Below are 12,794 nucleotides of genomic sequence, written 5' to 3'. Positions count from 1 at the left end.
GGTGCCATGTCTAGGAAAAAGACAGGAGGTTGGCCTAATACCAGACATGTGGTTTTCTAAGAGTTCAGAGGTGTTAATCGCAAGTTCCTAAGGACTTCTTTAATTCCATTAGACCCTACTCCAGAAGGGAGACACAATGTTCCCTGTTGTACAATATACCCGCCACTAGTGCCTCTGGGTCTGAATGCAAGAGATTCAGTTGGTTGGAACATATTTCTGGTAGAGGAGGTATCTAGGAAACCGTGCAGAAGCTGTTCGGGAGGGGTGAGCATGGTGGGTTGAGGTAGCTGGCCATTCATTTGGTTTTAAAACAGATAATCCCCGTTTGATGTGGCTTGTCCCCTGTCTGGTACTGAGAGAAAACCAGACATGGTTTTGTCCAGTATCACGAACTAGGGAGGCAAGTTACTTTGATCAACTCTACCAACCTGAGCTGAGAGCAACACACACACCCCTGTCCATGCCATGCACCTTCGGTCTCCAGGGTGCAGAGGGACTAGGAATGGACATGTCTGAGATGATCTGGGAATAAACCTGCCACTGCTCTCACTAAGGAGACACTCCCCTCTTAGGTCTGACTCCCACTGCTGTTCTCCAGTAGCTTGGTAGGCAACATCGGACTCTGATGAGTGCAGGAATAAGGTCCCCTGAAGTTCTCAGGCCACTTGCGCATATGCGAGGATCACCATCTAATCTATGCTGACACCAGGGGGACTCAACCAGAGACGTCTAGGGCCCAAAGTATGAGTTTCAAGAGCTTGAGCTGAACAGCCAGGCTGTCCGACAGCCACTGGAATAGCCGCCTATCCTCTAGGTGGGGCACAGAGGGGTCTTATAACACGCACTGCCCATGGGTGGTGTTTATACAGTGACACTGCACAGCTGCAGGGGTCAAAGGCTTCATCTGCGCTTGAGTCACCTGCCTCAGCCAGGAGGACAGGGCATCACAGACAGTTGTACTAATGCAACACCATGGAGTCTACTGGAGTTTATTCTCTGTGTGGCCCCTTCTCCTCTTCCCCTCCATGAACATCCATGAAGTCACAGAGTCATAGAGTTCAAGGCTAGAAGGAACGACCATTTCATACAGTCTGACGTGCTCTATGCCAACACCACCTGGCACCCGCAGACCAAACCCAACAACTGAAATTAGACTAAAGTGTCACAGCCCTCAGGAGACTAGACAGTTCTGTGCCACTGGCAAACAATAGGAGAGACCGAGGGGCACCAGTGCCCAAGACCCCTGCAATGGAAGGGAAAAGATTGAGATACACCCAGAAAATCCTGGCAAGTGACCCGCACCACACGCAGCAGAAGAATGCGAACCCTTTAGGCAAAAAGCAACAGAGGGTCCTGTGGCACCTTTGAGACTAACAGAAGTACTGGGAGCATAAGCTTTCGTGGGTAAGAACCTCACTTCTTCAGATGCAAGTAATGGAAATCACCAGAGGCAGGTATATATCAGTGTGTAGATAACGAGGTTAGTTCAATCAGGGAGGGTGAGGTGCTCTGCTAGCAGTTGAGGTGTGAACACCAAGGGAGGAGAAACTGTTTCTGTAGTTGGATAGCCATTCACAGTCTTTGTTTAATCCTGATCTGATGGTGTCAAATTTGCAAATGAACTGGAGCTCAGCAGTTTCTCTTTGGAGTCTGGTCCTGAAGTTTTTTTGCTGTAAGATGGCTACCTTTACATCCCTTTACGCTCACTCCCCCCAAGGTCCCTGCCAATCTGACCGGGGGGAAAATTCCTTCCTGACCCCCACATGGCAATCAGTTAGAGCATGTGGGCAAGACCAAGCCAGCCAAGCTCCCGAGTGAGAGAGAATGGCTCAGTGCCACGTCAGAGCCCTGACACATCCCACCCAATGGCCCATCTGCAGCTAGGGCCACCCCGATGTTTCAAAGATTAAAAAAAAAAAACCCTCCCAAAATACACCTGGGTCGTGGGGGGTGGAATCCCTTCCTGACCCCTGCCAGTGGCCAGATGAAACCCTGAAGCTTTTAGGACCAGAAGACATATGCAGCAAATGAGCCCCAGGGCTATTGAGCCCAGCCCCCCCACCATCACAAGCAGCCCCATCATAAAATCCCACTCAGCTATGTGTACATCTTGCTCTTTAAACTAATTCAGTCATTTGCCTCCCACAACTCCTATTGGGAGGCTGCTGCAGAACATCACCCCGCTGACGGTTAGAAACCTCCTGTAATTTCTAGCCAGTCTCTCCATCTCTCACAAGCCCAATGTACACCTGAGCCAGGCTAACACAGTCTGGCTCCTTGTCCCCCTCTAGTGGTTCGGCCACAAATGGTGGTTTGTAAGACAATGGGCCCAGTCCCCAGCTTGTGGCAATGGATATACAGCAGTAGGTCAGATGCACAGATGCTGAAAATTGCTTTAGCGCCACCAGAGTCAATGGAACTACACTGATGTGTTGCAGATCTACCCGAAATCTCTTCTCACCTACCCCAGTCTTACACCAGTCTGACTCCTTTGGTTCCAACAAAGCCACTCCTGATTTATGCACACAAGCAAGACAACTCCTATCATTGTTTTCAGTGGCCATGGAATGGGTGCATGTGGCCAAGCAGTGTAACGGATATTGTTTTGGCACAGAATGAAAGTCTGATTCCTCTTGTGCACACAATTTACGCCCATTTAACTCCACGACTGGACCAGATTTTTTCCTGGTGTAAGTCACTGCAGCGGCAGTGACATCAACGGAGTTAATCTGGATTTGCATTGGTGCAACTGAGATCAGAATCAGACCTGTTTGTGTTCAAGCTGTGTGGTCATGGAAATAACTGACATTAATGAACAGATACTATGTGAGCAAACTTTAATTAGGAAAGACATAAAAAATTAATTCTTGGTGAATTACCTGCACCCAGTCAGTCTTCTCAGGGCAGCTTTCATCTCCTTGTTCCTCAGGCTGTAGACAATTGGATTCATGATTGGTGGCAATACTGAATAGAGAACTGCCACCACAAGATCCAGAGCATATGGGGAGCTGGAGGTGGGTTTTAGGTAGGCAAAGGCCCCAGTGAAAACAACCAAGGAGACCACAGTGAGATGAGGAAGGCAGGTGGAGAAGGCTTTATGCCGGCCCTACTCAGAGGAGATTCTGAGCACTGATTTGAAGATCTGAACATATGAAACAATCATAAAAACAAAGCAGCCTAAGAATAAACACGCACCAAATGCAAGAACCCCAACTTCACTCAGATAAGAGTCAGAGCAGGAGAGCTTGAGTAGCTGGGGGATCTCACAGAAGAACTGATCCACTATGTTGCCTCCACAGAAGGTCAATGCAAACGTGTTCCCAGTGTGTAGTACAGAGTTGAGAATCCCACTGATCCAGGCACCAGCTGCCATTTGGACACAAGCTCTGCTGTTCATCATTCTCTCATAGTGCAGTGGTTGGCAGATGGCGACATATCGGTCGTACGCCATGATGGTGAGAAGGGAAAAATTTGCTCCCAACAAGAATAAGAGGAAAAAGACTTGGGAAACACATCCAGCATATGAAATGGACTTGCTGTTCATGAGGGAGTTTGCCATGGATTTGGGAACTGTGACAGAGATGGAGCCAAAGTCTAGGATGGACAGATTCATCAGGAAGAAGTACATGGAGGTGTGAAGGTGTTGGTCAAAGGCTATGGCCATGAAGATAAGAAGATTCCCCACCAGGGCTGCCAAGTACATCACTAGAAACCCCACAAAGTGCCAAATCTGCAGCTCCCGAACATCAGAGAATCCCAGGAGAAGGAACTCGGTCATGGTGGTTCGGTTGGACATTTTCTTTCTCAGGACATCGTGTGATGGTTGCAGAGGGAGGGACAAGAGCAAGGGCCAGGATTAGATCATTAAAATAATTCTCCTTTTGTGAAAACCACCTTAATTTCCTTGAGTCAGACCCTTAGCTTGTGAAGATTGGTGTAATATGGGAATGAAGATGGAGAAAACAGCCCCACTGACTCCAATGGAGTTACTCCTCTTTTACACTGGGTTGAGAGAAAATAGAATCAGCTAAATGGACTCCACAGCGGTTACTCATAATTTACACCAGGGTAATGAAGTGGAGAAATTGGAACAATTGTTTTGAGAAATTTGTATACCTCTGTTACCCAGAGGTGAGTGAACTCTGAATAACGGTGTATAAGTATTACTATCCTCAGTTTTCTGAGGGGAATTGCGGGGGTCTGTCTGGCCAGATTCTGCTGTCAGGGACATGCTGTGAATGTGGGGTAATTTCACTGCATGCCATGGAATTACTCCCAATTTATACTGCTCTAAACAGGAGCAGCTTTTTGCATGGAGGTGACCAAACCCAGCCATAAATACACAGAAACTCGAGTACTGAATACGGCTCCGTTCCTGCTTCTCTAACCACTCAACTAAACACCCTCCCAGATCTTGGAAGAGAACCCAGGAGTCCTGACTCCCAGTTCGCCCCGTGTTCTAACCCACTAAATCCAACACCCCTCCCAGAGCTGGAAATACAGGCCAGGAGTTCTGGCTCTGCACACTGGACTCAACTCCCTCTCAGAGCAAAGAAGACAAATGAGGTGTCATGACTGCCAGTCCCCTCCTCTAATGACTACATAAGACTGCATCTCACGTTCTGTCCCAGTGACTCTCCATTGCCATCAGGATGACTGTTGCAAATGACAATGGAGAGTCATTGTGCCACGGTAGGGGCGTGAGAGTGATTATCCAGCATGGTACGTCGGGCACTCACCTGGTGTCTGGAAGAGCCAAGTTCAAGTTCCTGCTCCCATGACTATTTAATTCTTGATACAAAGTGGAGCAGCTTCAACAGGAGAGACTGAGACAGTCTCATTTCAGAACAGCCCATAGCCTAGCGGCTCAGGCACTCTCCTGTATGTTGGAAATTCAAATCCCTTCTCATCATTAGTCAGAGGGAGACATTGAAGCTGAGTCTGTCACAGGCCAGCCAAGTGCCCTAACCACTCAGCTTCAACTTATGAGGAGTGCCTGTCCCACAAGTACCCTTTCAGCAATTTAATAGACAGAAGAAACAAAAAACTGAGAACTAGACACAAACTGATAGATACAAGATTCAGAGAGTGAGAGAGATACACAGAACTAATACAAACTAACAGGTAGATGGAGAAGTAAAAACAAACTAATAGAGAAAAGTAAAAACAAACAGACAGCAGTAACAACAAACGAATGTATACAGAGAGAAAAGTAACAAGGATCTGATAGTGTTTGTCACAATTTTTGGACAACTTTAATGTAAACTCTTCAATCCATTCTAAAAAACATGAGTGTCAATTTGATGAATTCACCCACTCCCAATAGAAGGAAACTGAGGCAGAACTATTCTGCCCCCTCTTTCCTAAGATACCTGCTTTGGACTGCCTCAGTTTCCCATGCCCACATTGAGCTAAGAGTGAAAGTATGAAAAAAAATCTAATGTCACTTATAATTTCATCCTTAAAGTGCCTCTCTGTCACCCCCAAATATATTTTATTGCAAGAGCAAACTTACGATGCCGGTCTCTGAGATGTCTTTTCTCCTCCAGCTACAGACTGCAATTGGTTACCCCTCTCTCTCTAGCGCCATGCACACCCCTCTATCGATCTATCTCTCTATGTAATGCCCCGATCACTGTATTATGAGGCCTTTCCCCCACCCCACTGAGGCTGAGCTGCTGGAAATACACTGAGATCTGTGCTGTCTGCAGAGGAGCTGTGTGTCAAAAACTTTGATGCTGAGGGGAGGTGATTTATCCATGTCTTTTTTCTACGGGCTTGAGGGACTCACTCCCTGGAGCCCTCAACAGTCCAGAGCCAACAATATTTTATCTTGCCTTCTACTTCCCTGGAGAGTTTTCAGAAACTAAAATAATCACAATTACAAGGAGGCAGCAGGGTCTAAAGCAAAGATTGTGAGGCAAACACTGAGGGCACACAGGACTGTACTCCAGAGATCTGACATCAATTCCTAGCCCTGCCACTGACCTGCTGTGTTACCTTGGGAAAATCATTCCCTAGGGCTGTCTTTCCCCTCCCACCCTTTGCCAGTCTTTTCTACTGTAAGCTCCTTGGGGTGGAGACTGCATCTTACCTAATAAAATGGACCTCTCATATCAGATGCAACTATCAGATAATTAATTAATTATTATTGAAAAGCTAATGTCCAAGGTGTCCTGAGATCTGATCCCAACTATTCCTCTGGCTTTGTTCTGTCTCTTCACCACTCCATTCCTCAGTTTGTCATCCATCCTATTGGGATACTAGTTACAACTTGGAGGATAATTCATAATGAGTGGAGATGCTCAAAAAATCTTCCTGGCAAAACAACTTTTTGAAGAAAAATTGGTTGTCATTGAAAATATTTTAGCATGAAAAAAATTCATTTTGAACTCTTTTTTCTACGGGTTTTTGTTTATTCAGTGCTGGAAAGTTGTTTTTGTTTTTGTTTTTCTGAAACCTGGAGATGGAAAACGTTTTTGTATATTTTTTTCAGGTTGGGGGGGGGGGGGAAGTTTTCAATATCAGAAATCTTTTTTTCCAAAACTTGAAAATATTTACCATAAATGTGCTGTTTTACAAGAGAAGTTTATTGAAAACCAAACACTTTTCAGTCTTCCATTTCATTGTTTTGCCCATCCAAAAGCAATATATGCAATGTTTCTATGAAAACAAAAAAAATTGACATTTCCCACAAAAATACAATTTTCATTCTTGACCAGTTTTAATAATGAGTAATTAAACTCAATTAAATGCATATGAGTTCATGTGGGTGCAACATTCATTGCAATTTTATTTGACAACATCTGCTTGTTATAGATCATAGGAACTGCCTAACTGAGTCAGACCTATGAATCATGCAGTCCAGTAATCTGTCCCTGACAGTGGCTAGTACTACCTGAGTCAGAGGAAAGTCTAAGAGGCCCTATAGTGGACAATTCTAGAATAACCTGTTCATGGCGGACAGTCATCATCATCATCAGCTAGTGAATAATCTATGGCGTGAGGAAGGTGAGTTTCTACCCCTCATAGAGTTTTATCTGCTACAAAGTAACTGCATGCTTTCATTATCCAGATAGGCTGCAGTGCTCAAAGGAACCAACTGGATTTGTGTTTCTAAATCCCATTCACTTTCAACAGGAGAGGAGTGCCCGGCTCCATTAACCCGCTTTGAATATCTCACTTAGTTTATTATTAATTACTTATTTTGTAGATTCCAACACTGACAACTTTCAAATCAAGACTGGATGTTTTTCTAAAGGATCTGCTCTAGGTATTATTTGGGGGATGTTCTATGGGCCGGGTTATACAGGAGGTCAGAATAGACAGTCACTATGGTCCCTTCTGGCCTTGGAATGTATTAATCTAATTTGAACTCCACCAAAAATGAGAACAAATTTTCTCCAAAAACCTCTCAAAATGGTAGATTTAAAAAAGAAATTCTAAATGTCTATGAATGTTTTAATGAAAATTTTATTTTTTTAAAGTGTGTAAGATGATCCTGATCAGCTCTCCTGTTTTTTGACCAGATCTATTAAAATTAATTCCAGGAGCTTTTAGCTGGAACACCTCAGAATCATACAACTCTACCTGTCTCTTGGCAATGTAGGCTATTTGTGTTCATGGATGGGCCAACATGACCAATGATGGGATTTTCAAGGTCGCCCATAGATATTTGGTCACCAAAATAGTTTTAATGGGAATTGGTCTTCCCAGTCCCCTAGGTGAAAATCCACCCATAGTTTTATGATCAAAACCTACAACTCTTTTAATTTTTAAGGCCATTATTCAATAATGACTTGGATAATGGAGGATAGCATATGCTTATAAAACTTGCAGATGACACCAAGTTGGGAGGAGTTGCAAACACTCTGGAGGACAGGATCAGAATTCAAAATGACCTTGACAAATTGGAGAACAGGTCTAAAATCAATAAGAGGAAATTCAATAAAGACAAGTGCAAAGTTCTTCTCTTACCAAGGAAAAATCAAATGTACAAAATTGGGAATCATTAGCTAGGTGGTGGCACTGCTGAAAAGGATCTTGGGGCTAGAGTGGATCACAAATTGAATATGAGTCAAGAATGTGATGTAGTTGCAAAAAAGGTTACTATCATTTGGGGTGTATTAAAAAGAGTGTTGTATGTAAGACACGGGAGGTAATTGTCTCGCTCTACTTGGCACTGGTGAGGCCTCACTTGCAGTACTGTGTCTGGTTCTGGGTGTCACACTTTAAGAAAGATGTGGACAGATTGGAGAGCATTCATAGAAGACCAACAAAAATAATCAAAGTTTTAGATAATCTGACCTATGAGGAACAGTTTAAAAAACAGGCATGCAGAGGAATGGGGTTTGATCTGGAAAAGAGGACCAGCAACTTCAGTCTGTAGCACAATACAAGAAAGAGGAGATTTGATGCATTGGACATGTCTAGTCATTAGAGAGTATTGGAAGCAATCTGTAACAAAATGACCCAATTGTTGGATATTTATTATCTAATAACCTTCTGGTGATCCTCCTGGGCCGTCCTGGTGGAAATGGTCACACAAAAGGAAATGAACAATTAACCTCTGATCTGCTAGTAACTGCTCAGCTAATAATAGTCCAACCATGGAGGAATGATTAAAAACAATATGGGAGGTTGGTTATGGAAAAATTAATACAAAGATCTGGTGACTATATTCCCATATGATGTCTCTTTAAACCAAAGTTCACTGTTATAATGATTGTCTTGTTTCTGATATTTACATGGCAAGGATTTGTAAACTTGCTAAAACATCCTAAATAAACAGTTAAAAAAACTGGGCATGTTGAGCAAGCTGCCAGAGAAAAGTTCAGTGCCTCGTTTAGACTGATATATGTTTGCAGTAAATCCACTGACACTAAAGTGGATTCAATTGAAATAATCAGGATTTATATCAGTGTGAGAGAAAATTTAAGCCCATTCTTAAAATGAACCACAAAATTTGCACTGGTCAGAGGTTAAAAAAGTGACTTTGTCAGTTGAAGTGTAAAACAATTGATCTTTTTGGAATGAAACATTTTGATTTTCTAGTACAAAACAACTTTTTTTTAAAATTTTTCCTTAATTTTACTTTAAACGTAGTCTACATTGAAACAAAATGTTTAGATTTTGTCAAAATGAAACCTGATATAAAATTGTTTTTGACTTTTTGATTCACCTGAAATTTGGAAAAAAATACCATTTTCAGTTTGACCCACAATTATTTTTTTCCATTTTTTTTCAAAATTGCCAGTGAAAAGAAAAATCTATTATTCGCCTAGCTCTATTTGAATTTTGCCTCCCGCATATCATGAGGAATTTGATTTGCTAGAGCAATAAGGAAGGAGGAAGATAACTTTTATTGTGTTCAATTGTTGCTATTTAAACACACAGGCAAACACTCACACAAACATCCATGCAGTATCTTCCATAGACTGATGCGCACACACACACACACACACACCATGATGCTCAATCACTCTTCACACAAGCAGGCACACGTACACTATCCAACATGGAAACACTCACTCTAACACACCAGCCTAAATGCACCAAACACACTCTTTTCCCCAGCACAAAAACTATCATAGACACACAGTCACTGGCTCTCACACACAAACACAACATCTTTATGTCCCAGTTTAGATGGTATACTGTGTATAGTGATGTTACAAAACAAGGAACCAGATCTGAGTTTGGCAATGAGAACAAAACTCTTTCTGGTCCAAGGCATCAGTTCCCTCACTTGGGAATATGGGCTGAGAATTGGCAATGCACAGAGTGGAGGGGGTGTCTACAAACCCCTCCCACAACCAGCTCCTGATCACTGAAATGGAAACATGGGAACCCATCAGAAATCTGCTGACTTCTTGGTGCTGAGGCACTTGCATGACCTATCTCTTTATTCCCGTACATAATCTGTTCCCCCTCTGTCTTGAACCTTCTGTCTGAACTTTATCCATCACTGTGACATTTGAGGAATGTGTAGGGCTGCTGTCATTTCTCCTACATGAGAGTATTTATTTATATTGACCTCGGAACACACCCAATATTATTATTACCTATCTTTGGTGAAAAAGTGGCAGCTCTTTATCATTTAAACTGATAAAAATAAAAAAATGCTTATTTATAAACATCAATATTATCAGTCAAAATTATATATATATAAATTAAATACTGCCAAGCCAATGTATAAGATAGTATTGTCTATGGTCAGGAGTCCTATTTGCATTTTATTTTGAAAAGTAGTATCTAAAGTTGCTTTTTTTAAGGAATAAATGTCAGCCCTAGTTCAGCAAAGTGCTTAAACACAAACCCACCTTTAAGCTTTTGAGTAATGCACCTTCTTGCTTTCTTCCAATTTGCCCCATTACATGGGAAGAGCCATGTGTAAACATCCACAGAGTTACCTCTTTCAAATCCCTCTTTAAAACTCCCCTTTGCCATGATACCTACAAAATACTCACCTGCAGTCAGGGAGCAGGTGTGCTGGAAAAAGTGCCCATCATGCTGACCAGCATTGTCTCATTGCTTCCTTGTCCTACCATGTCTGTCTGTCTCCACCAGCTGTCGCAAACCTTTTAATTAGGCTCTAAGCTGTTTGAAGCAGGGACCATCTTTTTGTTTTGTGTTTGTACAGAACTTGGTGCAATAGATTCCTGATCCATAACTGGTGTTACCAATATTAATAATAATACCATTTAAATTAAACATTTTGCTGTATCAGAGCCTAAATGGAACAAATTCATCCTGATGTTTATCCAGTGTAGCTAAAAAAGAGACACTAGGGATGAATTTAGTACCAAATATTAAAAATAATAAGGTATAATACAAACAAACAAGAAAAGAGATAAAGAGCTAATTACACAGAGTTCAAGTCAGAGACACCACTCACTTGCATTCGGTCAAAACTAGAGAACCTCCATTGACTTCAATGGACTTACGCCACAGTTATTCAGTGATATAAATTAGACAAGAACTTGGCACAGAAAGACAGCATGACATTCAACTTCCTTAGCTGGCAGAAGAAGTTTTAAATATCAATTTTCAGAACTTCAAAGAAATAAGTAAAATTTACATTGCAATAAGCCCTAAACCAGGGACTTTCAAAAATGGGCTGCAGGGAATAAGGCCTTGCTTAGACCTGGACGACACTGGTGTGGGGGTTCGAACTCAGATACACAACTTTTGCTATGCTATTCATGTAGCTGAAGTCGAAATATCTTAGTTCGACTTACCTGGCCGACCTCACGGCGGCGAGTCAACCACGGCGGCTCCCCCGTCGACTCCGCTTACTCCTCTTGCGGCGCTGTAGTTCCGGAGTCGACGGGGAGCGTGTTCTGTCATCGATTTATCATGTCTAGACAAGACGCGATAAATCAATCCCCGATACAGCAAACACTACCCGCCAATCTGGAGGGTAGTATAGATATACCCTTAGGGCAGGTCTTCACTACGGGGGGGGTCGATTTAAGATACGCAAATTCAGGTACGCAAATAGCGTAGCTGAATTCAACGTATCGGAGCCGACTTACCCTGCTGTGAGGACGGCGGCAAAATTGACCTTCGCGGCTCCCGTCGATGGCGCTTACTCCCATCTCTGCTGGTGGAGTAAGAGCGTTGATTCGGGGACCGATTGTTGCGTCCCAAAGAGACGCGATAATTCGAACCCCGAGAGATCAATTTATACCCATCGATTCAGGTGTCTAGTGTAGACCTAGCCTTAGAGGGGAGTTATTATGGATGCTCTTATTCTAGAATAAGAGTGCTTTATCTGAATTAACTTAATCCATTTAGATCCAAAGTCTTCTGACTCCCACTGCAAGTCAAGTGTGGTGCCGAAGACCCTTAGGACTCTGAAACTCACAAAGTAAACCTTCACCTTCCATCTTCTGCCTGACAGGAGCATCTAACTTCCCACAGGTGTATCCTGTTATACTGAGCTCTCAAGGAATTATAGGCCAGTGGAAGAAACAAAGTTACTTATTATTTTAATGTGTCCCATCGAGGGCCATTAGAATGGAAAAGTGCTGGGAAATACAGGTCTTAGTGGCAGTCCCATCACATCTGATTAGAAAATAAAGTCAGAGGCATTGATTAAAGTTAGACAAAGGAAGGGGTAGGCCTGTTCCTATGTCAAGTAGCCCCCGACGGTTAAAGTGAAAGGGTTCAAGCCATTCATTCCCTGCCCTTTCAATGGTGATCCCTTCCTTCGTCAATTCCATCAGACCCTCAGGTAGGCTATTACAGGCCAGATGAGGTTCTGGTACCACTGGGCTCTTAGTTATTGTAGGTCACATGTCTGTGCTACAAATACATATTTATTTCTGCAAACCCTTGTGGACGCCCTTTGGGCCTCAGCTGTGCCCTGTTTTTAGCCAAACTCCTTCGACTCCTTTGAAAATTGCCAGCCTTAGTGGTTGAATGAATTTATAAACCAATAAAGGACAAGTGTGTTTAATAGAGCAGTTAAAATGTTTCGTGTCCCAAATTTTGCCATTGCTCCTGAGTCTTGGTGTCTGTATATAAGGGTCTTCCCAGGAATTTGAGCATGACGTTTCCAAAGACATTGTTAGTTTTGGGTGCTCAACTTGAGGCAGCCTGAATCTATTCATGGATGCGCTTTCAGCAAAGCTCCTGAGTTCAGAGGCCAAACCCCCTATTCTCCCATGGGGACAGGGATGGAGATTGGGGAAGCCTGTCTTCCATGGCAAAAAGTTCTGGAGAAAACTCTTGTGCCTGTGTCATTTCCCAAGGTTTTTTTTCCATAAAAGAGGAAGGGATCTGAGCCC

At 43.0% G+C, this 12,794-nt stretch overlaps 1 pseudogene; it reads right to left on the bottom strand.

Moving 5' to 3' along the window:
• Nucleotides 1–2,875: 2,875 nt before the first annotated feature.
• LOC135974613 (olfactory receptor 14A16-like) lies at nucleotides 2,876–3,796 on the bottom strand (annotated as a pseudogene).
• Nucleotides 3,797–12,794: the final 8,998 nt, after the last annotated feature.

This window comes from Chrysemys picta, chromosome 12, assembly GCF_011386835.1.
Source record: "Chrysemys picta bellii isolate R12L10 chromosome 12, ASM1138683v2, whole genome shotgun sequence".
Lineage (NCBI taxonomy): Eukaryota > Metazoa > Chordata > Testudines > Emydidae > Chrysemys > Chrysemys picta.
Note: the sequence above shows the minus strand (reverse complement) of the source record. Positions and strands in the feature narration are given on the sequence as shown.